Source organism: Rhinolophus ferrumequinum, chromosome 8, assembly GCF_004115265.2.
Source record: "Rhinolophus ferrumequinum isolate MPI-CBG mRhiFer1 chromosome 8, mRhiFer1_v1.p, whole genome shotgun sequence".
Taxonomy (NCBI): Eukaryota; Metazoa; Chordata; class Mammalia; order Chiroptera; family Rhinolophidae; genus Rhinolophus; species Rhinolophus ferrumequinum.
This window is the reverse complement of record NC_046291.1, coordinates 46,779,594-46,801,120: the sequence shown is the minus strand read 5'-3', so window position 1 is coordinate 46,801,120 and position 21,527 is coordinate 46,779,594. Positions and strand designations below refer to the sequence as shown.

General features: G+C 36.3%; 1 protein-coding gene across 1 annotated transcript in view; it reads right to left on the bottom strand.

The window, feature by feature from the left end:
* The window catches only part of SESTD1 (SEC14 and spectrin domain containing 1), a 139,843-nt gene extending 123,692 nt beyond the window's left edge, over positions 1-16,151 (bottom strand). The window contains exon 1 of the mRNA XM_033112187.1: positions 16,128-16,151. The gene's annotated coding sequence lies outside the window, so the exon portion shown is untranslated. The remainder of the gene's footprint in view (positions 1-16,127) is intronic.
* Between the last annotated feature and the right edge of the window lie 5,376 nt (positions 16,152-21,527).

Genomic DNA, 21,527 nt, shown 5'->3' with positions numbered 1-21,527 from the left:
GTTCCAAGAAATGTTTCAGAAGCAAAATGAGTGCTTAAATTGGGAATTTTTATGCACGATTCTATGAAGTGTTATAAAACTTGCTAACTTGTTGGGAGAACTGAATGTTAAATTATTTAAATACTACCTGATAATGTTTGCTGGTATTTTCAGTGCTTGAATATTCACTGTGGGTTACAGATCTCTGTAAATACTATATTAGGAAAAAATACAGATATAAAAAGATGTGTATGTTATGGAATATTACTATATAAAATCAGAAAAAGATTCAAGATCTCAATTATTAAAAGCAATGTAGACTTCAACAGCAAAACCAAAATCAGGGCAAGCAGACAAAATATTTTTATCAGCAAACAAATAAATGAACTTTATGAAATAACATGTACCCTAATGCGCAAATTGAGGATGTTTTCAGACACATTGTTAGCAATTTGACCAACATCAATGAAAAATAAAACAACATTGTCTATGTTGAACAGGTAATTGATTCTAGGTGCATTTTGAAGCTTTACTTTAAAAATGATAATGATAATATCTATTCTATTCTATTATAATATTCTATTATAATATTATATGTTAATATTATAATATATTATATTAAAAATTATTTTATTTGACATTTACTTTGTGTTATTTTCCCATTCTTTTAGTGTTTTTAATGATCAGTTAGAGATTATTTTACACGTTACATATGTTTACCTGATAATATATATTTATATTACATATATTTACATATTAATATATCTATTTATATTTATAATCATATATTTACATGTTAATATATGCATATATTTACATTATATATATTTACATGTTGTATGTATTTACATGTCAATATATTAGGGCCATAGTAATAATAATAATTATATCATTTTTATAGAAATACATCTGAAAATTTTATATAATCCTTTCATAGAAAAATAATTATTTTTATCATGATAATTTATTATTACTTAACAACACATAAATAAAATTACAGAAAATATAGACAACTTAGGAATTACCAGGAATTCTGATTTCTTGGTTTTGAGTAATATCTGTTAGGGATTTAGCAGGTCATTGTAAGAGCCATAGAGACAATGACAGAAGGAAATAAGCGACTCTTAAGGTGGGGAGTTTATCGATGGTAGCCATTTTGAGCTGGCGAAGATGTGGAGAAAAGGGAACCCTTGTGCACTGTTGGTGGGATTACAGATTGGTGCAGCCACTATGGAAAACAGTATGGAGCCATGTCAAAAATCTGAAAATGGAACTACCTTATGACCCAGCAATTCCACTCCTAGGTATCTATCTGGAGAAATCCAAAACTCTAATTTGAAAAAATTTACGCACCCGTTTATTGCAGCACTATACACAATAGCCAAGACATGGAAACAACCAAAATGCCCATCAGTAGATGACTGGATTAAGAAACTGTGCTCCATTTATACAATGGAGTATTATGCAGCCATAAAGAATAATGAAATCTTACCATTTTCAAAAATATGGATGGACCTAGAGAACATTATGTTAAGTGAAATAGGCCAGACAAAGACAAATACTATATGATCTCACTTATATGTGGAATCTAAAGAAAAGAATAAATGAATGAACTAATCAGAAACAGTCTCAGAGACATAGAGGAAAAACTGAGGGTTGCTAGATGGGAGCGGTTGGGGATAAGGGGGAAGGTGAGGGGATTAGAAAGCACAGTCAGTAACCACAAGATTGCCAAGGGGATACGAAAGTCAATTTGGGGAATGTAATCAATAATGTGGTAAAGATTTTGTAGGGTATCCGATGGACACTTGTCTCGTTAGGGAGACCACCTCAGGGATGATGTAGATGCCTGATCACTGCACTGTACACTTGAAGCTGAAGCTGAATAATAATGAATGTCAACTACAATTTCATATATATGTGTGTGTGTGTGTGTGTGTGTGTGTGTGTGTGTGTGTGTGTGTGTGTGTGTATTTACAAGAAGTGAAGTACAGTATTAGGAGTAGAGGCAGTGGAAATGTAATGGCTGTATGCAATGCAGAGGGGTAGTAGATGGGGGGAGAGGGTTATCACTGTGTGAGGGACATAAATAATAAATGTTTAACTATTACATTGTTTTGTACACCTGAAACTAAAAAAAAACAAAGTTACAGAAAAAGGTGGGAGGTGAAGTGACTCCTGATGCCCCTGCGTGAATTGTGCCTTATACCAGGAGTGTTGGGTGTTCTGGTTGGCCACGCTTCTTTCCCTTGTTCCTGAGGCCCACATGTAATACATACAGTTCTTATTCCTTCCGTGAGAGTCCTGTTCTCTTTACTGCCACGTTACCTTATTGTAAATGATTGGAGGTACTCTGAGAGTGTCAAAAGACCCTAACATGCTCAGAAATTTAAAATTAAAGGATCAATCAGGGTGTGATTGAGGAGCACTGGCATTTACTTTCAAGTAGTTATAATCAATGAACAAGAAGTGATCTAATTCTCCCTTCTGATTGAATAGCCTTATTTACATTAAAATACAGTATAATCCTCGGTAGACTCCACTATCTTAGAACACTGCACTACCTCAGACGCCGAGTTCTGGCCTCAGCTTGATATCAGCACTGTTAAACAGGCTAAGGAATCATGCTGATTATCCAAGTAGCCCTGTAAAATGCTTACTACACTTAGTAGAATACAAAATTATTTCTTTGTTCTGTAGTCATTATCAAAAAGAAATCCAACACTTCCAAAACATTGAAAAACTCTGCAGTTGTATAGAATTCAGGAAGTGTTTAACTTCACCAAGCATGTTTTTTCTAAGTCACTCAATTGTGTTACTAATTGTGCTATCATTTATCTCTCCATAAGCTAAATAGACTTATTTCTTTACACATTTTTTCCGTCCTTTGGTTTTTTGAATTATAGCCAAAAGAAATTTTGTATCATAGATCAAAGTGCCCCCAAATAAAAATGATGTATAGATTAATTTCTACATCTATTTATAATTAAATTATTTTCTTTTATTGAAAGGGCAATTAATTTATTTTAAAATCAACTGTATATCCACTATGTCAACATGACTATTTTCTCTTTGGAATATTAGACTTTACATTTCCACATAATTTATACTTATTTCAATCTCAGGCAACTTTATTGTATTTTAGTGCTTTATTTTAACCAAACATGAATACAATTCTTCATTCTTAGAATATTTACTTTCAGGATGCAAACTACCTCGTATACCTCAAAAGCTTTCAGCAAACTTTTTCTGTAAAAGGCGAGCTAGTAAATATTTCAGGTTTTGATGGTTATACAATTTCTGTCTACATTATTCAACTCTGCCTCTGTAGCATAAAAGCAGGAGCATGGCCATATCCTAATAAAACTTTATTCATGAAAGCTGAAATTTAAATTTCATATAATTTTTTATGTATCACAAAATATTATTCTTCCGTTGAATTTTTTCAAGCATTTAAAAATGCAAAAAACAGATTTGTGGGCCATGCAAAAACAGTGGGCTGGATTTGACCTGCAGGCCGTAGACTGACAACACATGCACTATGCCAGATTCATATGCACTGTAAATATTTTCCACATGATGTTTCTAATCACTTGTACTGGTTAGGAATGAACATTACAATGTTAGTAAGTAGCAGCCAGACATTCAGTTTCATAGGTAAATCTCTGACAGTTCATTTATATATTCCAAAACTGTGCATGACGGTGATAGGGACATAATAAGTAGCTTTCATTTGAATCAAAGTGGCTAATCACATGTAGAAACAAATTTGGATTAATAATGCTTCCTGCTCGTCCTCAAAGGAGAATTGGAAGAAGTAATTAGTGATTTTTATATTACACAAGAAGTAAAATTGCTATATAAATATGGAATTTAATAAGGCATATGGACCTGGCTTTAATCAAACCCAATTATGAATGTCTAGATTTACAAAAAGGAGACTGCAGGGTTATTGCTCACTTTACCAGAGACTATATACTTGTGTCTCTTTATTCAGCAAGTTCAATGAGTACATTTAAAATATAATTTGGTTTGCACAAGCTTTCCCACAATTTATCTATCATATAAAATGAAGAACTGTAAAATGATACAAAAATATCTGTAAAATTTTCACCTACCCACTCTCTATCATGCATACTGAAAAGCACAAATTGAAATCTAAAAGGATTAATCATCTGGTTCTTTCTTCAAAGTGATCAGTGGAGTCCTGAAGGGCGCTAGCTGTTACCCTACAAAGACGTTTCCTCAGGCACTAAAGAAGCTACATGGTATACAGGTAACAGAATTTATTTGTGTATTGAATTTTTATATTTAGAAAATTCCAAAATGCTAGAAACACTCCTTTTAGTCTCCTCACTTCCTATGTCTTCCTTCTTGACCAGCCTTTCCTATCTTCTGTACTCTGCTTCAGCCACTGGTTAACTCACAAATCTTTGGAGCATGGCTTGAACTATAAAACCAGGGACTGAATTTCTAGCCATGGATGATTTGCGTCCTTTGTCTTTGGAAACAAAGTTTGCAGAAGCCTCTAGATACCATATGTGAGTGCTTGCTATGAACTAACTAGATGCTTTCTCAGTGGTAGTAAAACCTTTGCTCCTGTTGTATTTTTTTAAGACAAATTGTAAAATGGAAACTCTGACACATATCTAGTGTGAGTATAAAGCTGCTAGTCTGAATTTGGGCTGGGTTCCACTTGTTCAGATGTGGTAGAGGAGCCATTAGGTGTGACCTGGTGGTTTTGGAGTCAAACCTTGCCACATATCTTAAGGGTTTAATTCTAGTGGAAAAATCTCAAACTTCATAAATCTCCTTCCATGCTTCCAATGAGATATTTTATATTTGCTCTGTTGAATCTGACGCTTTTGATTCTCTTCATTTCTGGCTTAGCTATAACTAGATCATGCCAACACAAAACTGACTTAGTCTCGAGTGGGACATTAATTTACTTTCTAAAGGAAAATTAGATTTTAAAATTCCAGATTTCCACAGTTTTCCACAAAGTAGTTCATCTGACATTAAAGCTTACCTTTATTAAAGTCCTTATTGGCAAATAATTTTACAGATGTGGAAAGTATCACAGGCAACTAGAGTAATTTTCCTAAAAGTTGTCAAGGAATCCTGGGTTCCTTGAATTTGACTATTTTGCTTATTCTTTGAGTTGCTCCTCATATTAGATTTTAAAAATCACCTTAAACTGTTAAGTTAAATATTTTCCTTAAGACTGAGTCTTCTATTGGACATTACAGAACACTTCAAAAAGCACTGTTAAAAATAGCACAATGTTTTTTTCCTCTGAAAGTTCTACACTGAATTTTTATCTTTTACCTTACAACGTAAAATAGCTTCTTAAATATGCTTCTCTGATTGGAATTTGACTTTTTTCTTATCTTTTATTTAAAATTATATTTCAGATGGTTTTAGAAAGGTTCACTATTGCATCAACTATTCAACAGGACTCACTTTCCATTTTCCAGATGAAGTCACTTCTACAGAATGAATTTCAGAAACAGACATAAAAGTCAATTCTTATGAGGTCTGACGATTAAGTTCATGAACTTGTTGCAACAATGTTGCCAACCTTTTTTGATATCAGAGGGATAATTCATTATGAATTTGTACCAACTGGAACAACAGTTAACCAAGTTTTCTATTTGGAAGTGCTGGAAAGGCTGCGTGAAAAAGTTAGATGGCCTGAAACTTTTCACCAACAATTCATGGCTCTTGCATCATGACAATGCACCAGCTCATATGACACTGTCTATGAGGGAGTTTGTAGCCAGTAAACAAATAATTGTATACCCTCCCTACTCACCTGATCTGGCCCCCAATGACTTCTTTCTTTATCCGAAGATAAAGGAAATATTGAAAGGAAGCCATTTTGATGACATTCAGGACATCAAGGGTAATATGAAGACAGTTCTGATGGCCCTTCCAGAAGGAGTTCTAAAATTGTTTTGAAGGGTGAACTAGGCACTGGTGCCAGTACATAGCTTCCCAAGGGAGGGTACTTTGAAGGAGACCATGGTGATATTCAGCAATGAAATACGTAGCACTTTTTCTAGGATGAGTTTACGAATTTAATTGTCAGACCATACAAGGCTTAGATCGTTGAATCATACATTCTCTATAAAGCATATAGGAAATAATGTACATGGTAATATTATTTTCTTTAAGTAAATACTTTTGTATGTTTCTGTAATGCCCATAAGAAAAACTAGGTTCTCAATTTTTAATTCATAAGTTAGCATTAGTATTAACATACTATATATATCTGCAGATTTATAAAATGATTAAATATTGGGACTCTTACTAGATCAAGAACTAGAGAAAATATACAGATACTTGGCTTTATAATTCCTTAGGGAAGAAAGAAAACTGTTATGTAGAACTATCCAAAGAAACATGAAGGTGAACAACATTATATAATCTATGAAGGCAATAATTGTTAATCAGAAAACTAAACCAAACAAAGGCAGTCAAGAACCAGAATTATGAGTCCTAATTGCAATGTAGTTTTCTAAGTACTAGACTGAGCAGCAACTATTTTATCCATTCTGTTCATCAATAAATAAGGATTTCTTGGACATACACTATGACAAAGGCATTGTATCTTGCACTGGAAATTCAGAGTCGGAGTCCTGCCCTCTATGAACTCATTATTTAGCAATAGAGTTTCTAATCTGTAAGAACAAAGCATCTCTTACCATTTGTAATGAATTACTTCTCATTGCCCAATTCAAAATTTCCAAGGATTTCTTAACTGTAATAGCAAAGGTATACAAATGTTCATAGAAATTGCTTTGGCTGTGGTATTAGATGGCATAACTTTCAAGTCTCAGTGGATAAGTTAAGATGATTTACAGCATTCAGATGTGCAAGTTGCTGCATGTGAGATTAGAAAACTGTTCAGACATATTGAGGTAAACTCAAGGTAGAGAAAGGTGTGTCTTGTCATATAGGAAAAATATTGATTTTATTTCTGGATCTGTCACTGAAGCATTTTACTTATCCTCTCAGTACATCAGTTTAATCATCTATAAAACAATGCATGTAGATTCAATCTCTAAAATCCCTTTCGGGAATTTAATTGAACATATTTCAAGAATTTAAAAATGGGAAGAAGTTGATTTATTTATCAAGTACCAGTGCTGGTATGACTTGAACAACTGCAGGTTCTATCGTTAAAATGTCCAAGAAACTATGGTAAGTAGAAAGAAACAACACAGAAAGGAAGAATGTTTGTTTCCAAAGGTTAGGAGACAGACAGAAAACATTAATAGCAATCCATAACAACTTGGTTGGAGTGTGCTCGAGTTGAGTTTATAGGACATACATCTTAACAAAACAAAACTCTTTTGACTACATATCTTCTTCCTGCCTCAATTCATTTCTTTGCTTCCCATCCGCAGTAAATGTACTGAAAAGAGTATTCACCAGCTCCATAATCTCATTGCTATTGGATTTTTGACTTTTTACTCCACTAAAATGGCTCTTTTTAAATCATCAGCACTTCCCACATTATCAAACCCAGGCATTACTTCTTTGTCTGCCTCCTTTTCTCAGCCAGAGCGACATACTCAACAACTCTCTCCTTTCTATTCTGGGCCTCTTGAGCCCAATTCTCCTGATTTCTGCCCGCATCACTGTTGACTCTATGCAGTTCCCATCTCTAGTTCCTTCTCTGCCTGTTCTCTAAATATTGGAGGGTGATCAAATTCAGTCTTCTCTACCTACCTGATTCTCTGTTCCTAGATGATCTCATTTGCTCCATTGCTTTCGAAAGCATTTATATTCTAATGACTACTCAATATTTATCTCCAGATCTGACCTCCCCTAAATTCCAGATTTGTAATGTTCACCACCAACCTGCTATCGCTCCTTGAATATCAGTAAATATATTAGACTCAACATGTCTAAAGAAAATGCTGGAAACTATCATCCATCATCATCTCTAGGAAAGATGTTCCTCATTCAGGCTTCCCTATCTTAGAAAACGATACCCGTAAACCTCTCATTGATACATTAAAAAACTTGGGCATAATTAATTGTTGATATTTTCTTTCTTTCATTCCCCCATCTTCACCTCTGCCTTCACCATCCCATCTTTCAACTTGTCCTGTCAACTTAACCTCCGAAATATATCCCGAACTCATGGGCTTTATTTCCATTGTTTCCACCCTATTCAAGCCACCACATCTTTTACATGTGAAACTGAATAATCTAACTGGTCTTCCTTCTTCTATTCTTGTCAATACAAGTGATTTTTTTTCATTGAGAAGGTTGAATTTTTATTAATTTTTGAACTGTGATCATACTTAACGTATATTAATTCCTCTGTGCCTTATTATCAAGAAATAACTTATGCCATCTTTTTAAAATTTATTTTGAAATAATTTTTGATTTACAGATGATTTGTAATGAGAGTACAGTTTCCATATACCCTTCACACAGCTTCCCCTAATGTTAACATCTTATACATAACCTCATTACATTTATCAAAGCTCAGAAACTTACATTGGTACAAGACTATTAACTGAACTACAGACTATTCAGATTTTCTCCACCACCGGTAATGTCCTTTAACCGTTCCAGGATCCAATCCAGAATACCATTTCACATTCAATCATCATGTCTCCTTAGTCTCCTCAAATCTAGCACAGTTTCTCAGTCTTGCCTTATTTTTCTTGACTTTGACACTTTTGAAGAGTACTAGTCAGGTATTTGATAGAATTTCCCATGTCCCTCGATTTGAGTTTGTTTCCTGTTTTCTCACAATTAGACTAGTGTTACAGATGTGGGGAAAGAAATACCACAGAGATGAAGTGCCCTTCTCATTGCATCATGACTTGTCTTTTTAAACACATAAATTACATATGCTTTTTGCTTTATGATGATGCCTCTGATGACTTCCTCTCACACTTAAGATAAAATCCAAACTTCTGACCATGCTGCACAAGACTCTGCACTTACGGTTTGGCTCCTGCCTACTTCATCAACTGCCTCTTGTACTATCGTTCCCCTTAGTCGTTATGATCCAGCCACACTGGCTTTCTTTTTGTTCTTCCAACATACCAAGCTCAGTTCTACCTCAAGGCTTTTGTACTAGCTGTTTCTTCAGCCTGGTGTGGTTATTCCCTTCAATATTTGCATGGCTGGCTTTTGCTTGTCATTAATATAACAGCTCAAATGTTATCTCCTAAGAGAGTGTTTTCCTTTTTTCTCTCTTTACGGTCACCTCCCTTTTAGTCCTCTATTATTTTAGTCCCCCCTCTTCATCTCACTTATTACTATTTGAACTTTTATATACAGAGGGTGCCCCAAAAAAATGTATGCACATTTTAAGAAAGGAAAAAAAAACTGTATTAAAATTGTAATACTCAATACTCGTATACCGATAACAAAAGATGAATACAAGTCATGCATACACGTTTTTTTGGCACCCCGGTATGTGTATCTTGTTTACTGTCAGTTTCTCCCTCTGGAATGTAGAAAAGGAACTCATCTTTGTTGTTCGTTACTATAACTTATGTCTTAAACATTTCTTGCCACATGTTGATAATAAATACTTAAGTAAAAAAATGAATATCACAAAGAAAGAATCATACCCTTCAGATTTTAGAGCTCTACAAGACTTTAAGATTAACCATTAAGTAGACATTAAGATTCTACTTTCTCATTTTATAGATGGACTAAGTTCCAGAAAGGTGAAGGACAGATCAGCTGGTTACTTAACCTAGTCACATAGCTAGTTAGTGGCAGAGCCAGTGATAGAACTCAGATCATTTGAATTCAGATCAGTTCAAGCTTTAAACTATAATCCATACTTCTTTGATATGTTTGAAAAGGATTTCAGGTATGACTTTGGCCATCAGTGGTTTCAGATCCATCTTTGAAGTCATTGTGTTATAAGGATGCATTTGTTCTAATCTTTCCCTGCTGCCTCGTGCACCTGGGCTGCCAGAAGGACTTGTACAGTGACATAAGTTGATGCCATTATAATTCGCATCTTCTAGCCTCACCTGGGTTCTCTCAAAGCCCTGCAAGATATTCCGGATTGTTCCTACTTGCCTTTCTTCTCCAGCTGTACATTAGCTGTCCCAAACTTTAATAATTCACCCATTTATATTTATTAAATGACTTTATTTCCAACTTCTCATGAAAACAGAAGTGATCTGTTTTCTCAACTTCCCACAGTCTTAACTACAGACTTCCCTTTATTTTCTTTGATACTTCCCTTATTTATTTCATGCTACAAATTAAAGCACTTTTCTATCTAAAAAGGTGCTTTGATAAGGTAAACCCTTTCTCCTTCTTGAAACTCTGTTTCCCCTCGAGTTCCCTGACACCGTTACCTCCTGGATTTCTTCTTACCTCTCAAACCATGTCTTAGACTTCTTCGCTGAGCTCACTGAGCTCACAGCGTGTTTCACCCTGCAATTTCATTCCTTCCCTTTTCTAATGTTTATCTCTCTCTCTAGGAAACCTCATGTATTCCTTATCTCTGTATAATACGTGTAGGTAGGCTCTATATTTCATGTAAGGATGTGAAGGCAATCTGGCTATATTTTCAGCTCCCATATTTTATCTGAACTTCATATTTGTATTTCCAACCAGACATGGTTATAGGAGAGATCTGCTTGTTATGTGGTGATGAAGTGCCCGAAGCACTATTTTCATACCATACCTAAGATTTGCCTTGAGATATCAGTTTTCAATGTCACCAAACTAATCAGCAGCTGCTTATTAAGAATCTATCACAGCCCAGGCATTGTGCTAGGCCTTTTACCTTCTACTTTTAACAACTGCAGCCAGATCTGCTTCACTTTGCCAAAATTAATAAAATCAGTTAGAACATGGATAAAATTGACCTAGAAGAAAAGAGCATAATAGGAACATAGCTTCTAATTTAATGTTAGAAATATTTGTCCTTTTTTCACCAGAATTTATTACATACGCACGGAAATGTGCTCTGCATTGTCGCTAAACAAACTCTGAAGAAGTTTCTACATTCCAGCCTGAGTCAAATAAGCACATTAGAAAAAACATTAGAAGGACAATGGTGTGTTACCGTAAGAACCCCTGATTCATATTTTGCCTCTAGAAGCTGATCACTTCTGAGTGGCTGATTCTATTTTAAGCAGCATGGGAAAGTTCATATTCTGGACATCAAAGATAAGAAATGTTGCACTTCTGATTTAATTGATTTAAAAATGTTCTAAGAATTTAACAGTGTTCTAGAGAAGCAAGTGCACACAAAGATATAAACATCCAAGACTGCGTGTTTACCTTGTGATTCTGATTGTGTCTTCACTTACCAAGTTGCTAGATTAAATGTTCGCCCTTTTCTGTCAGACAACATGCAAAGAAAATCTCAAGACTGGAATTCCTATGGGGAAGCTTTTCTTCAGTGAAGGAATCTTCCTTGTCCCAGTGAATGAATATCACTTGGTAAAAGAGAAAAATATATTAACATAGGAGAGATCAGGTAGAAAGGGAATCCTGAAACAATTTAGTTAACACTGCAGTACTTACAATAATTCAAGAAAATAAAGAAGATAATGTCTAGTGCAGATTGGCAGAAAGGTTTTATGCTGAGATTGCTTTGGTAGTGGATATTTGGTATGCGGCATTGGATTCCAAGTGTAAGTTGAGTCTAAAGAGGAAAGATCAATGAGTGGTATTTGCATTGGGTATGCAGCTGGGGAATGAGGAATAACGGTCCTCACATGTGTGTTTGCTGACCTGAGTCTAACAGTATCAGTGTCATGCCAAAAAAGTCTGGAATGTAAGATATAAATGCGATTCCTGATAATGGAAAGATAAACCAATCTTACACTCCCCCACAAAATAGGTGAAACATTGGTTAGACAAAAGGCAAGGTCTGTTACAAAAAGAGGTAATTAAGAGCTCTTGAAGGAAACTTAGTAATATCTGGAATTTGTGAACTTTGATATAGTTGAAATAGCATGCTACAAGAGGTTAATTATCAAATAAGTAATGGGATACCAATAAATCCAAACAGGGAAAGTGCACATTCCTATTACCCAGAGATGTGCAGTCCAAACATCACTGATTATTTCCACTAAATCCAAGATTCACAATCTTGAATGCAAACACCATATAAGCCCAACATTTAAACAACTATCTAATGTTCTGGCTCTTTTTCTATTTTGTCTTTTGTTTTTATGCTGATTCTAAGTAGAACTGTTCCTACAATTTGCCAATCAGGCGTGTCTCTCTACTTTTCCCTTTCAGTTTAATTTCTTTTATAAAACAATTCTGAGATGAGATATAATAGGAAACAAAGAAAAGACAAACGAAATTAAAAGACTAATCACCTAATTAAATTAGAGGCTTTCTCCTATCTTTTCCCTTGTTCAGGTTGCTAACACCTATGCATTTATGAAGAGTTCAGCGTGCTCTACAACACAATAGTGTCACAATTAAGCTTAATCTATTTCATAGCTAGCTAAGTAAAAGTGCTTAGGAAACAGATGTCCCTTACCACATTTTATGGCCTAATTTACGCACTTAAACTGGCTATTTTCAGGGGGTGGTAGCACCAAGATTGCCGGATTGATACCCGCATGGGCCACTGTGAGCTGCGCCCTCCTTAAAAAAAAAAAAAAGAAAAGAAAAGAAAAAACAACAACTGGCTATTTTCTTAAGTGGGACAGATTATAAAAGTGAATGTGCATGATACCATGTATGGTGAAAAAAAAAATTCAAATCATGTCTAGGACTCAGACTAAATTTTTTCTAATTCATGCCATCAATCCTTTAAAAAAGTCAATTTAGTAAATATTATAAGGTCTTCAAACCTAGTAAAATTAACCTCAGTGCTCAGTCTTCTCCCTACATCATTCATTTTTGACTTCTCCCTTCTTCACGGAAGAAAGCACCAGCTTTTGAGAAGTTACAGTTTTGTTGGGGAAAGTACAGAATCTTAGCCTCTTGAAGCGAAGCCTCAAGAAGCAAGTGAAAGCCCAGCTCTGAGATGATGTTTCTGAGGGAAGACATGGAAGCCATATCTCCCCAAATTATTGGTTAGTTCTTATAATACCAGCACACCGTAGCTAATCATGTACAAAAGCAAAAGTAATTAACAAATTTGATTAAATAAATACTACTTGAACACCTACCTCAGTATGTGCAGGATACCAGGCTCAGTGCTATAGAGAAATACCAGGATAAACAAGACACACTTTGCCATCAGAGAAGTCGCAGGAGAGTGAGGGACTTAGACATTTATGCAAATCTCTCTTTCCATCAAAAATGTGATAGGGTAAAAAATATGTAACTAGAGAAGTGGGGTCAGACTTATCCTGCTCAAGATGATTTATCTGGCAAGTGGTAAGTGGTTTTCTAGTGTCTTTACAAACCAGTATATACTCATTAGGCATGGATGCACTAGAAAGAGCCCCATCAAGTGAAGAGATGGGCTTTGGGGTGTGGAAGAGGGAAACGATGGAATCAAAAGACATTGCTCCAGTTACATTATTTAATTGGAACAATAATTAGGGAATGATTCCAATTTATAAGCAAAAGAATTGGTAGTAGGGTGTAAACATATAGTATTTTCTAAGTTATAATGTGCATGTTTGTCCACAGTTTAATATTTCTGAATTCAAGATTCATCTTACAGGGGCCGGCCCAGTGGCTCAGGCGGTTAGAGCTCCATGCTCCTAACCCCGAAGGCTGCCGGTTCAATTCCCACATGGGCCAGCGGGCTCTCAACCACAAGGTTGCTGTTTCGATTCCTCGACTCCCGCAAGGGATGGTGGGCAGCGTCCCCTGCAACTAAGATTGAACACAGCACCTTGAGCTGAGCTGCCGCTGAGCTCCCGGATGGCTTGGTTGGAGCGCATCCTCTCAACCACAAGGTTGCTGGGTTGACTCCCACAAGGGATGGTGGGCTGTGCCCCCTGCAACTAGCAACGGCAACGGCAACTGGACCTGGAGCTGAGCTGCGCCCTCCACAACTAAGACTAAAAGGACAACAAATTGAAGCTGAACGGCACCCTCCACAACTAAGACTGAAAGGACAACAACTTGACTTGGAAAAAAGTCCTGGAAGTACACACTGTTCCTCAATAAAGTCCTGTTCCCCTTCCCCAATAAAAAATATTATTAAAAAAAAAAAGATTCATCTTACAATTAACATTTACATTTGATGTAAAGCTGATATTAAATTGAAGTTACTTCTTATAATCAATGACATCTCAGCTGAAGAAACCTTTGTTCTGCTACCCACTGACCATCTGATCTGGGCTCTCTGCATCTCATCTCAGCTTTCTCATCTATAAAATGGGAGTGATAGTACCTCTTAGAGTTTATGAAGATTAAATGAGATATATATGTAAATCATTTAGCAGTGCCTGGCATAGGATAGGTCCACAGTTAAATGTAGTCGTCATTACTGTTATTTGTATTGCTGCTAATGTTTACCAGTTCACAGGCTGAGCATCATTCATGGCAAATCAGCTATAAAATTACTTTCTGTCAGAATTTTATCATCATACATAAAACATAATCATATTCCCGTCACAAGCCTGTTCCTTGAAAGAAAGGGATTATGATAAGTGTTGAAAAAAATGAGGCAAATTAGAGGGGGAGGGTTGTCAAATGTTGAAAGCCTTCTTTGGGAATATAACCTCTAAGAGAGGAACTATTTCTCTGAAAGCACACAGATGCATCATAAGAACACATCAATTTTCTATTCTGTGGAAGGATGAGCAAATTGTGGCTTCTCATCACTGAATTCAATAATGACAATAATATGATGACAGTTATCCAATGACAACGGAAGCCATGAATGGAGAGAAAGTCTTCAGAAGAGTAACAATTATAATTAGAACACAAGCAGGAGGACAGAAGAATGCAGAAAGTAGAGGGCTACATACAACATTACCAAGGTTACCTGGCAACAGGGTAACTTGTTAGAAAAAGGCAAGATAGAATAGCAAGAATAAGATGCAACACTGAGCTAAAATGCATGACTATTATCAATGAGGTTATAATTACATTCATAGCAACATCACTAGAAAATGGGGATTTGTGGCACATGCTTCAGGAGATTGGTAGCATAAATGGGTAGGGGTGTGTGTGTGTGTGTGTGTGTGTGTGTGTGTGTGTGTTATAGACAAGCCTATAGGAAGAAGGAATAACCTAAATATAAAGAATTCAGACTGTATGGGGAAAAAAAATCCTAGGTACCATTCTCAACTGGAATGTGCAAGACAAAAAAATTAAACTCAAACCAGATGAGAGTTGGCTAAATATAAGGCTTTTCCCAGGAATATTTACATTTTAGGAGGTGATTTCTGAAATGAATTCTTCTAAGCTATAAAGTGCAGGGGTAGGGATTCCAGCACCCTCAAAGCAGATATTTTTAAAGTAGAGTATCTTTGCAGCAGCTGAAATGAGTTTAAATCACACAGACAATCTGTTCTCCTGTGCTAGGTCACTGTGCCCAAATGAAAAACTGCCCCCCTTTAGAAAAGGCTAATATAGTCTGTAGAAGCAGCTACAGCACAACACAGTCTGTCAATCCAAACCAGTGCAATGGAAATTATTCAAATCAATCCATTAAAAACAAACACATACATAATGCATTCTCCACAGACTTTGTTCTGTTATCCTGGCTGGGTTCACAATCAAGGGAGTTAATGTTCTTTAAAACGCAAATATTCATGTTTTTAATCTTTGAAGACCTTGTGAAATAGAGAATGAATTTTACCAGGTGTAGTTCATGAAAGCTTTAGAAGGGAAATTTTTGACTGACAAATTTCAGTGTAAGTCAAAAGGAGATCACAGGGAACGCCTCCTGTGTCCCCATAGGTCCTCCAAGATCTATGAAAGTGCCCAGCCAATGTTCACTGGTGTGTTCTCCAGCCTCCTGCATGTAGGCAAAGCAGATACAAGCAAAGGGCCAAATCATTCAGGTAGAAAGTCGGGTACTCTCAAGGTCAGTCTGCAGCTGAGCCTCAGGATCTGCTAAGTCCTAAAACCTTCACCTTCTTTATTCTTTAGTTCTTTCTTCATTGTTAAAAGAAATAGACTTTCTTTTAACTGAATTGTCTTAATTCCTGTCTAGAAGGGCACCAGCCACACACCCCCTTCAGTCAGCAGGAATAAACAGGTACCTTGTTCTCCCGAAGTAGATCTTCCACCACTGAGTCTCTACATCTGGAAAACACTGCTTGCTGCTTAAAGCCTTGCTCCAACTGCGCTGTTGGCAGGAATTCCTGCTGCTCAGACTTTGGGTATTTACTGGAAGAGCCCCTGCCGGTTTCCCAGAGGTTTCCCAGAGGTTTACCGGTGCAAGGTTTCCCAGAGGGAGTCCTGGAAAATCCGTGCGAGATTCACAGCTGGACTCCCTTTTCAGGCTGCCACAGCTGGTGTTGTATTTGGGCAATGTGCCTTAGCTTCTGTCTGTGGGAATGAAGAGGCCAACCTCCCTGTAATGTCTGAAGACCTTCAATTAGTTTCAATATGCAGAATCTGCCTTCATGAGGAATTCTTGAGTTGATTGGTTCTTAAAAGCTTTCAAATTGCTATCAATTCATTAATGCTTGATCCTACGTATGGTAGGTTTCACTGAAAAAAAAACACTCTAGATTAAATGGGTATTGTCTGACTCTGTGATGATGGAATTGTTGAATTTAAAATAACTTTATTATGTAGCAACTCTGAAAGAGAATTAAAATTGGATTTTGTTGAGCATTCAAGTACAATTTTAGTGGACTTTAAACTCATTTCTAAAACTCTTCCTGATGTCGAAGTTCAGGAAGTTAGTTAGATTTTATAAAGGACATCACAGTTGTCTTCCAAACACCTTCCCTAAATCCCTCATATTATCCTATCTGAATAATCTTGACTCCATTTCCAGGTCCAGGGCTTAGGCATGAGATTAGGTTGGTGCAAAAGTAATTGCGGTTTAAAAGGTTAAAAAATAATTGCAAAATCCGCAATTACTAATATATCTAACACAATCAGGGTAAACCTGTACCCTTGACAACTTTATTAGTTCAGGTAACTCAGGCCTACGTAATTAGCACATGAAATTTTCCTGGTTAAGAAGTTGTGGGAAGCCTCTCTCTTCTCTCATTTTAGACGTGAATGAGGAATAGGTGGCCCCAGCTGATGTTGGCAGCCATCTTGTGAAACCAACTTGAGGGCAGAACTGAAGTACAAAGGAAGGTAGACCCCAAGAACCATTTCTCGGAGGGTGTATACCCTTATTGAATCTTGCCTCAACCCCCACACAATTGTTGAATATTAAAACACTGAATTCCCATTTGTTGTTTAATTCATTTGTTGAGGTTTTTGCTTTTTGCCTCCAAAAGAATTATGAAGAGTGGACATAAATTAAGGTGCAATCTGAGTATCCACACATTTCTTCAGCCTTCTGGGGTAATTCTTTTAATACTGTACTTCAGGCCCTCATACTGGGAGACTGCTAGAAGTACTGTGTGCTTCCCAGCCACTTTAGAACGGCCAGGGAGCAAGTCTCTTGTTCTCTTGTCATCTTTTCTCTTGGGGCTGAGATACTCTTATAATCTAAGTTCTCTTTCTTTTTCCCTCTTTAGTTTCAGGATAACAACTTTGTTGTTTCTGGGACAACTACAGCCCAAACCAGGAAGTTCCAAATGAGTTATTATAACAATCTCTACATTTGGGAAAGACAGCCTTTTATTTAAGTATGGAGAGAATTATTGTCTCTGCAAAACACCTCCTAGCCTAACTACTACCCACACTCCCCCAAACACCACTCCAGCACTAAGTTTTGGGCTTTATTTTGCCGAACTAGAAATTCATTAAAATATTTTTCCAAAGAAATGGACAATTTTCTCCAATGAAGTTGCAGCCACCCCCATTAATAGAGAACACACTCCAGATTTTTATGCTATTACATATATAAATACTAGGCAAGAAAATATTTTATGGCTGAACTTTTTCTAATGCCTAAAATTGCTTTCTGCATTTTGAATAATAATAGACAAAATTTGAGAAAACTAATGGAATGTATGAGTTATGTATTGTTGACTAACATAGCACAGTGCAATAAATACTCAAAAATTTAATAAATATTACTTAATGTTTAGCTATAAAATCAGTAAAACAAATTTTTTATTTTATCGGGATCCTCTTTTAGATATAATTTAGCAGATACAATTCTTTCTATACTTTCTATTACATTATTTTTTCATTAAGAAAGGCTTTGGTTAAATCTCCCTACTCATCAAAAGTGCCTTCATCTGATTTATTGTTGCATTTCATCAGTGCAGATCTAGGCAAGTAAACATCAGTGGGGAAGTATTTGAGTCTGGAGGTAGTATTATGATTAATATTATGCTTTAATTAAGTTATATCGACATTCATAATAGATTTCTATCTGGCTAATAAGAACTAATATTTTCTTGGATAAAGAGTAATGCAAATTACAGGCAGACAGTGATCAACTACTAGTGCTTGGTTTTAGCACTTCAGATAAAATGGATCAGATTCTATGGGGAAATTATAGAAATAATTATGAAGAGTAATGATGCTCTGAAAAAAATAGACTGTCAGCAGGAGGTAATTATAACACTTTCTTATAGCTCCAAAATTGTTAATATCTAAAACTTTTCATGAGTGGGTTGGATTTTTACATTGTCATTTTCTCAAGAGCCATCACGATTGAGCAGCTTCCAAAAATAACTCAATGTGTAACATACGACATAAAGTGATAGGATCAGATACCATTTCTGCTTAAAGTGAAGACCATTCCAACAGGTCTACTTCTGAGTATCAGCAGAACTCATGTCAACTCAGTCGCAACATGCAAAGCATTTACCTTTCCCCACAACGATTGATGAATCATAGGCTATATAAACACGGAATTAGTGCAGAGCTTGGGGCTTCGAGGCTCACTGCATTAAGATCTCACGTCATCGCCACCTTTCCCACAACCTCCAATCCACCACACAGAAATATATCCATTCTATGATTCTTTGCCAACGTACCTTTATTCATACCACTCTCTACCTTAATCAACGTATTACAGACACACCGATATTCTTTGTCCTCAAACATACCAAACTTGATCATGCCTAGGGGTCTTTTGGTGGCTGTCCTCTACTGGAAATTTCTTCCTGCAAGGCTTGTGTGGCTAACTCCCATTCAGGTCTCAGAGCAAAGATCACCTTCTCAGAGCACCTTTGCCTGATGTCACCTTAAGGGTGCTCATTTTCCACACTCACAATCACATTATCCTGTTTTTTTTTTCTTTTTAACCAGCCAGAGTAATCTTTGTTTGGTTAATTGTCCATCTCCTCACTCACGTTCTATAGAAGTCAGTTTCCCCCAGAACAGAGACTTTTTTCTTCATATCCCTAGCCTCTAGAAGGTACTCAAAAACATTTGTTGAATAAATGAAAAAAAAGTGAATGAATGAAATTAAGGAGAGAAAAATCACAAAAGTGCATCTTTAGAAAGAAGAAAGTGGTATCCCCCCATGCCGGCTTTAATGGTAGGAAAAGCTTAGGAACTGGTGTTAGGGCTAGGGTTCTGAGAACCTCCACCGCCCCCAATACTGCCTTGAGGTACTGGCCAGTTGTTCTGTATCAAGGATGGAGCCTGAAAGATTCACCTCAGCCCAGGAATAGCCCCATCAATTAGATTTCTCTTTCCCCTCAATATATTCTGGCACCAGAACTAATGGAGGTACCATTCAACCATAAATTGATTTGTGGTGGGTGAATGATTGGAAATCACACAAAACCTACAGAGGCAGGAGGCCTCGTATTTTAGACTTCTTCTAGCATTCTATTCCTTTTTCCATTTCCTGCACTTGTACCTATTAAAAGAGAAAATATTGAAGTATGCTTTTGGGTGTTGGCTCTACTTTTTGCAGTATACAGTCATTTAACATTTGTCTAGAATAACCTATTGATTTTTAGGCAAGAAAACATAAGGTTTTTTGTTCTTTTACCATGATTCCCCTAAATCCTGGATGTTCTGAAACCAATGACAAGATCAGGATGTGAACCCTTTCTTGGTCAAACTCTCCTCTCTCTACCTGTACATACTTTGCGCACCTAGGGACTTACATTATTAGGAACAGACACCAGAATGTTGCGAAAGCTCACCTGAATGTGGCAGGAATATTTAAATGTGTATGTACATCTGTGGGAATATTTAGTTCCTGTCTTAATACAAAAAACATGTAGAGCAGTTGATACTAAGAGGATAAATGAGCTCTCACCTTCTATCAAACCACCCGAATAATGGCAGAAACGCGGAAACATTGTCAGGCCATGTGATTTCTCTGTGTCTGAATGATTCATTCATTTATTCATCCATTTATTTATCATCTATTTATCAAAGCCATGTTCTAAGTATTAGAAATGCAGTTTCTTGCCCAAGTCATACTGTTAGAGGAGAAACTGAGGAACCTAAGAAGTATGACTGTACAATTCGTGGGCAAATATATATTTTCAAAATTATAACTATGTCAACCCTGTTCCCAAAGAGGAAAAAAGTAGTTAGAGGACCCCCAAGCTCTTTAGCCAGTGCTTCTAAAATTTTAATGTGCATAAGAATTACTTACAGAATAATTTTAGAATGTAGATTCTGACTCAGTAGGTCAGGGTGGGGCCAGAGACGTTGCCTTTCTAACAAGCTCTCAGGTAATAATGCAGCAGCTCATTGCAGACCGCACTGTGAAGAGCAAGGGATTAAGCAAGGGAGGCTGGCACTGACCAAATTGGCTTCATAGTCCCTGAGACTCTGCCCTCTTGTGGCTCTTGCAGTAATTGCCCTCTGTGATAGCATTTTTATTCTTGAATTAAACATCGGCATTCGTTCTCTAATTACCCAAGGTAAATGCTTTTCAAAGTTGAGGCTTCTCATAATACTTTCATGGTTTTTTCCATATCCATATACCACTACATATCATCACATAGTTTCTAATGTGTCCATGTATAATTTCTTCTCCAAACTAATTATTATAATTGGCTTTCTTTTCCTTAAATAGATTGGTTTTCAAAGGAAACTTTATATCATTACCTCAAACAGAAAAACCAATATCGTTTATCATAAATATAAGGAGACTATAAAAATAATTGAAAGGAAAACAACAAAACAACGCTTAAAAATTCCAGGTAGATGTCCTCCGAAGCTCCAAATCTAAATCTTGGTTAAAGGGAGATTAACAAGTGTTAGAGGGCTAAAGTCTCAGATCACTCAACTGGCTTTAGCTTGGATAACATCAGGAGGATTGAAAAGGAACTGAATAGAGATTAAGTCCTATGTAATTCAATGTTATTTAATGCAGTGGATGTGCACCTTCTAAATCATCTCTTGGGGAACTTGCTGTAGACAATGTGTTAATAGTCTTGTTTTTCTTCATGTCATCTGTGCTTGAGAAGTGTATTTATAGATCTAAGTTAATCAGTGTCACAACAGAATTGGCCTAAGGCAAGAGTATGTGTGAGAGAGATATTCTTACCACCCCTTATGCATAACCAATGGCGTGCGGCATTGTCGACTCTTAAATTAGA